Raw genomic sequence first — 7,222 nt, 5'->3', positions numbered from 1 at the left:
GGATGGATGATTGCACAGAGAGAGACGGATAATCATTCACACCTAGGGTCACGGGGCGGCTGCGTTTAAGTTAGCCGTGTAAACCACTAATGCCAACAAGGTAGTTTCACACTGTGGGGTCCTGGAGAAGGTGGCTGCTAATGTTTACATATGACTCATCTCTTTGCTATTGGCACTCCTTATGTGTTCTTTATCCAATCTAACACACACCTTCTAGGAAGCTCCTGTTTAATGACTCACCAGTGGGAAATTGACCAATAAGTCTTTTAAATCTGATCAGATGAGTGTGGTGAATTTGGATACTAAATTTCATGAAACACCCAGAACATGTCTGAACATAAGACATGCAGTCATTGAGCATTTTTTTAACTTTAAATCACAGGTTTTGAATCACGGCATAACTGCCAGGGACATTTCTAGAGTGACGACAGCCAGCACCACTAGTGTTTCCAGTTGACATCTTGTACATAATTCAAGTGCAGGGTGTTAGTATTTGAGGCAGCTGCTCGTTTCTCTCTTGATCGCCTTGACAAAGTCAAGTTGAAGTGTAAGGAGTCAGACTCTTCCCGACTGAGTCTAATTTGCACCCACTGCCCCCCATTTTTATTATTCCTTGCTCTCTGAAATGTTCTTAAATTGTGCCCACTTTTTTCCACCGCATGACATGTTTCAAGGGCTCCCCTGTACCGACACACAATGCCGGTTTGTTCACTGTTATTATCTTAACACCACTATGAATACAATAATTCCGCTCAGGATAATATCATTTCTAAACATGCACTGTTGTGAATTCTTACCACTGAACTCAAAAAGGGGCTGACGGCGCTCATACACTGTCAGGCAAAAGCCTGACTTTGCACTACAGTGAACAGCTTCATTTCTATTGTGGCATTTAAAATAGCACCTGGGACTCCCCACATCGTGGCAGATGGAGGAGCAACCACACACCGACTCAGTTTGGAGGCTTCGCTATGAGGGCGCCAAACATAACAATATTCTTTGGATTTGGGTATTGCTCCAAGTTTTGCTTTTCATGAATTTACAGTACAGGAACTGAGATTTTCCATGCTCCAAGGGCAATGAAAACAGAACAGAACCACATTATAAACTTTGAAATTTAAAGCTTGTAATTAGTTTAAGATGGTCACTGATAGATTGGTCAAATAAATGAGTTCTAGTCACTCACTTATGGCAAAATATTATTAGTGTTTTTGAATGCCAGTGGGCCGCATAGTGGCATAGTGGTTAGCTGTCTTACAATCAAGAGATTCAAGTTCAAATTTTGGAACATCTGTGTGAGGAGTTTGCATGTTCTCCACTAATTTGCATGGGTTTTATCCGGGTACCCTGACTACCTCCCGCATCCCCAAAACAGTAGATTGTTCATAGGTGTGAATTGTTGTTTGTCTACATGTGCCCGGTAATGACCCTACCGCTCTCCAGTCAGTTGGGAGGCTCCAACTCACTTGTGACCCTAAATAAGACAAGTGCTTTAGAAAATGGATGGATATATATTGTGGACATTATTCTGAAGTCAACATTCATTATATTTACACCTTGAATCACTGTTTTCCTTTTGTTAAGCCTATTTGGGAATTTATGGCAGCGATGACGTCTCATACGTTGCCAATTATAGCATTCTATCTCCCTCTGCTGGACGTACTGCTGCACTGCAAAGTTTGTGGGTAAATTATTGCGACATGGACAGTTAGAGAGCGTTAAAGATTGACAAAACCTTTCTCTGATTGTGTGAAATATCTTAACTTTTAAATGTTAGACGCTGCTACAAGGTTATAGCAAGGAGTCCACCTCGACGTCATTCTTCAACAGGTACTTCCGGGTTATCGCCGAAGCAACTACAGTACAATGTTGACAAGACATTCCGCTCGCACTGAAACTAGAACGCATACCAGCCCGCTCTAAATTCCTCAGTAGATACACTGAAAATATTGATGTACTGCGTATATATTTTTTAATGATAAACAAAATACAGTTGAACATACATTCTGCTGTATAGCCTATTATTCTCAAAACTTTGGAAAATCGACGTCTTCCGTTTTCATGTGCAACCCGGAAGTGTGGAGACTCACTTTCTTGGCAATGAGTATCTTTGTTGTTGTCAGTGACAGTGCAGCACGAGTGGCTTATGGAAGACATTCAGACCGTGTATACTTTATGAATCCATTTCAGCACACTAGTTCGTACGTCCACTGGAAGGTCTGCTAGTGTATCAACATGTATGTTATGTGTGTTTTTGTCTTCTTGTGTGTCACGTCCAGCATAACGGGAAACTAGCAACTACACTTTTCGAATGTCGATGATTGTAACTATAACTGCAATTATAACTGCAGTGTTGCTGACCTAGTTTCCTAGCATATAACTATTGGTATACAAGGTATATTTCACAACGCAACACCTTTGTAGTGTGATTGTTATTAATTCTAAAGTTCTTGTGATATTAACTTGTCAAGTGCATGACTGCCAAAGTACATAATGCTAATGACTGTAAAAATAATTTATTTTTAGTATTATGATCGTACTCGTTTTAAGGGTGCGTAATAGCATGCACTTTCTCAACAGGTACAAACTCAAAACACTGTAGCAATGATGTAATGGCATCATCAAATGAGCATAGCGCATAAAAAGTACAGTGTTCCCTCGTTTATGGCGGGGATAGGTTCCTAAAATAGCCGGCAATAATTGAAATCCGCCGAAGTAGCCAACTTAATTTTTTTTACAATTATTTTACATGTTTTAAGGCTATAAAACCCATCACCATACACTTTATACACTTTTCTCAGACGGACATCAACATTTTCTCACATTTCTGTCTTGTTTAGACACTCTTGAAGTTTAATGATCAACCTGCAGGTTGGACACAAGAAATCATTAAGTCACGCGTATTCTGTTGCAGTCCTCCTTTGAACCAAAGATTCATTTACAAGCTAGCAAGGTAGTAATGATACAGGGAGACACAGCAGGACGCACGAAGGAGATTGATTGACAGTGATCTACAGCCAACCAGGACGCAAGAAACAATGGGCGGTGCAGACAGATGAGAGAGGGAAGAGAGCGAGCGAGAGAGACTCTCAACTTCCCATACTGCAATTCTTCTTAAAGGGCCAGGCTCGGCATGTAACAGCGTTCATACGCTGTAATTTAAAAAAAAGAAGCACAAAAAAATTCAGCGAATCCGCAAAAGGTGAACCACGATAAATCGAGGGAACGCTGTCTATCCAATTGCTCTTAAATCATCACCTATGCTGCTTACAGCCACATGGCGACAAATGTCCAAATAATGAACCCCATAAAAATGCTTGTTTTTTTACACTTTAAACCCTATATTATGCCTCTCTCAGATTTAAACACATTTCAAAGTCATATTCAATTCAATTCATTCAACTTCAATACATTTATAAACAATAACAGGCATACAGTATACAGTACACAAAATGTGCAGTTACAACATCAGGTTTGTCGCAGCATCTTTCTGCTGGACAATATTCAATGAATTGACTTGTGAGATAGCGCTCTCTGCTGGATTCATAGCTGCAGCTGCAAACTCCACACAGAAATGCCCAGCGGAGATTCGAACCTAGGTCTTCCCAATCTCCTGACTGTGTGACCAACATGCACAACACATAATGAATAAATAGCATTACAGTACAAATGAAAATGCTTAATTTAGGCACAAATATGTAGCATGTGCTTAAATATGCAGCTCTTCTACTCAAAATAGGCCATAGTCAACCACGAACCAGCGATGATTTATTAATTAATATATTTGGAAAACCCAGTGATCGAGTGAATGCCCAAAATTCGAGTGCGATGTGGTGAGGGAAGACTGTACTACGATAAATACAATGGAACATGATCTATTCTGATTCTACTTTCTCCTGAAAACAATGAAAATACAAATGATCACTTCAAGAATCCAACTCTTGCTGTCATAAAACCTTTATTAACTGTCCCAGTGTCTTTTAAAAAATGCTTTTAACGGCTATGCCAGTATTAAAATAAGTGAATTCCTCATACTATTAACATGAAAAAAATGATAAAGCACTCAGTCTTACCTGTTTGGATAAATGGCGTGATGCGCAACCATTGTAAAAACGTCTCACAAATCTCACTTTAGAAAACTTTTTGAAATTGTCGCACAAGTGTAAAAAAAAAAAGTTAGCAGTGCAAAACAAAACCGTCTACCTTAACTTTGAAAACAAGCACAAGTAATTAATGACAAAAATGACACAGCAATCTAAAGAAAACTCAAAACTTTAGAGCACACAATGTAAACATGTTCCAAATGAAACAATAAGCAAATCAAATGTATTATTGTGGGATGCAAGCAGAAACAGCTTAATTTATTAGCTTCCCATCTTCAGTAATGTCTCAGGGGTACTCCCCAGTTAATGGTCTCATCAAAGCCAATTATCTGTGCAGTTGTGACTGGCGCTCCCAGTGTCAAAACACATCAACATGATCTTGCAGATAGGGCTGGTTTTCTAAGATGCATTTAGCATATCTCATCCAGGAGACGACTGGATAACTGATGAGGTATTTTTTATGCAGTATAACAAGTTGAGGAAGAGAATTTACATTGAAATTCATAATGTATGTTAATTTTCTGTCTTTTCCAGAACAATATTGTTTTAGTCAGCCATTTGGCTGGTGCACATTTGTGTGCACAGACCACACTAGTGACCAAACGTCAATGATCAAAGGAGTTATAGGTGAGAAGCACATTTACTTGATACAGTTTATAGTGAAGAAATTAACTACCTAAAAATCTTATTTAAATCAAGTTTTTGAAATACAGTGGAAGATCTGAAGTCAAATGCATTCGAGGTTGTACAACACGACTGAAAAAATGTCACCAATACAAAAAAAATGGTCATTATTTGTGTTATTTATTGTTTTTATATTTTACAGCAGTCGTCACCAATTTTATTTTGTTTCTGCAGTCATGCAATGAGAAATGAGCAGATGGCCCCTGAGCCGCACTTTGGGCACTCCTTCACCGCGACTTTTGTGGCTCCATGAGCAAACCACGACTATTTGGCTTGTTGGCTCAGTTTGGCTACAACAGTCAGCCCTTATACAAGAGGCATAGTTGCGGCTCAAAGATTCTTTTGGAGGTGCACGTCTATGGAGTTATATTTGTGCCTTAACTTTGAGGTAGCAAAGGCAGATTTTGAGCCTTATTAACATGCAATAATTACTGTTGTGTGCGCAGGCACATTGCTGCAGAGCTCTGTCACTCCCTCCCTATCTCGCTCGACATTTTTGATAGCGCGGGGGAGGCGAGTCGGCGTATGAGGCGAGCCAGTGTACTAGTGTACCTACGGCCGGGTTTTGGGGACTGGGCTCCTTGCTGGGGTTTGCGGGTTGCTGCCTGGATAGCGGCGAGGCGTACGGTCATTTTCAGTGGACAGGTGGAGGTGAGGATACTGATGTGCTATTACATTTTTTTCAAAATGTTCTTGCAATTGACCGGCAAAGTCCCAAAGAACGACTAGTAGCTCACGATCGTAGGGTTGGCGACCCCTGTTTTACAGCTAACGTCTTTTTACACTTGTGTGACAACATTGTTACGTCTTCATCGTTAAAGTAACTGTTGAATGTTTTATTGTTGTTTGTACGATGGACAGTTTTTAACTTTTTTTTACACTTGCATGACAAATAATTAGGCATTACACCGTCATTATCATTAAGGCTGAAGGTTTTATTATTTTACAGTCATTAACGTCTTTTTACACTTGTATGTCAAATAATTAAGCACTAAACCTTCATTATTAAAGGCTGAATGTTTTAATGTTGTTGTAAAGGTGCTGTCTGGCTTGGTTAGGTACGGCATGGGGGCGCTAACCCTTTAAAACTGAATATTCCGCCCGCTTCATGCATGCACCGACACTGCAAGCCACGCCCCATGCAACATACGTACACGCACACACATTAGTCATGTTTGTTGTCAGCTAACACAATGACTCCAAATTGTCGGTCATTCTCTAAGACTGCTGTTGTATGTACCGTAAAGTTAAAGTGAAAGTTTAACTTGGATTTGTGGCAAATATAGACATTTATTTGTTCAGTCTTATCTTTTAAACCACTACTGGTAACATCTGGTAGCCGGTGGTGGTGTTCTTATATTTTTTTGTTGAAAAAAGTGTAGTAGAGGGACAGCACCTTTAATATGAACAGTGGTTAACTTATTTTTGTGCTCATACGACAGTTAAGAATTATCCATGTTCAGTTTGACCCTGGAACGAATAACTAAGCCATTTTGTCATTCTCTTTGAATTTAATGATCAATATTGTTTATGAATAAATTTCCTGAGCAGGTCTGAGTGGTGTCTATAACATGGATCATCATATCATATCATGATATCATCATATCATATCATGGATCATTATGAACATGAGCAGCAGCGTGGAGTCGATTATGTCGAATACGCATGCATAAAGCCATGAATGGAGTGGAGAATTTCCCCTAATACTCACCCACACACTTGCTGCAGACATTCGGCCAGGACAAACTTAGCAGGTGGTCCACAGCAGCTAAGACTTAATTTTAATGTGGCATCAACAGTTGTATGACTTCTTTATCTTTCTTCCAGAGTGCCTCCATTTGCTTTGCTGCACGGCATCTGTGACGTAATAGTTCCTGCGGAAGTTCTCTGAGCTCCTCACCTCACTGTCAGTGAAGGCGTCACTCTATTTGATGCCCATGTTTGACCATGGTCACCGACCTTATGGCAGCAGAGCAACGCTTCTACCATGTTATCTACAGCTGTATTAAACAGGAGTACAGGAAGCTTGTGGAAGTCAGCTGACCTTACATGATGATTTCTTCTGATCATTCTTCATCACATGTGGGCGTGGATTTCAGTGTTTGTTGTCATTTAAAGTAGAGTATGTGGTCTCTTTTTTCAACCTGCTATTAGATTTGTTAAAATATTGTCAGATCATAGTTTATTCCAAAGATTTTCAACATGTCACAGTGAGCCTCCCCTCAGAGAATACAATCCAGTTATTTCCTGCCTTACTCTCCACCAAACAGAATTTATGGAGCACATTTGTGGAATTTTCTGCTGTTTACTCTTTCATCGTAGGAACTAAAAATCAATGCATTTTCCCTTTACATAGCTGCAGTTTGAAAAAAATGTTTTTCTTTATTTTTCTCAAACTGCTGCGCCTCCCCAGTCTTCTGGTGCATCCCAGGGAG

This window comes from Dunckerocampus dactyliophorus, chromosome 4 (assembly GCF_027744805.1).
Source record: "Dunckerocampus dactyliophorus isolate RoL2022-P2 chromosome 4, RoL_Ddac_1.1, whole genome shotgun sequence".
Taxonomy (NCBI): domain Eukaryota; kingdom Metazoa; phylum Chordata; class Actinopteri; order Syngnathiformes; family Syngnathidae; genus Dunckerocampus; species Dunckerocampus dactyliophorus.
The sequence above is the reverse complement of the archived record's forward strand: the minus strand, read 5'-3'. Positions refer to the sequence as shown.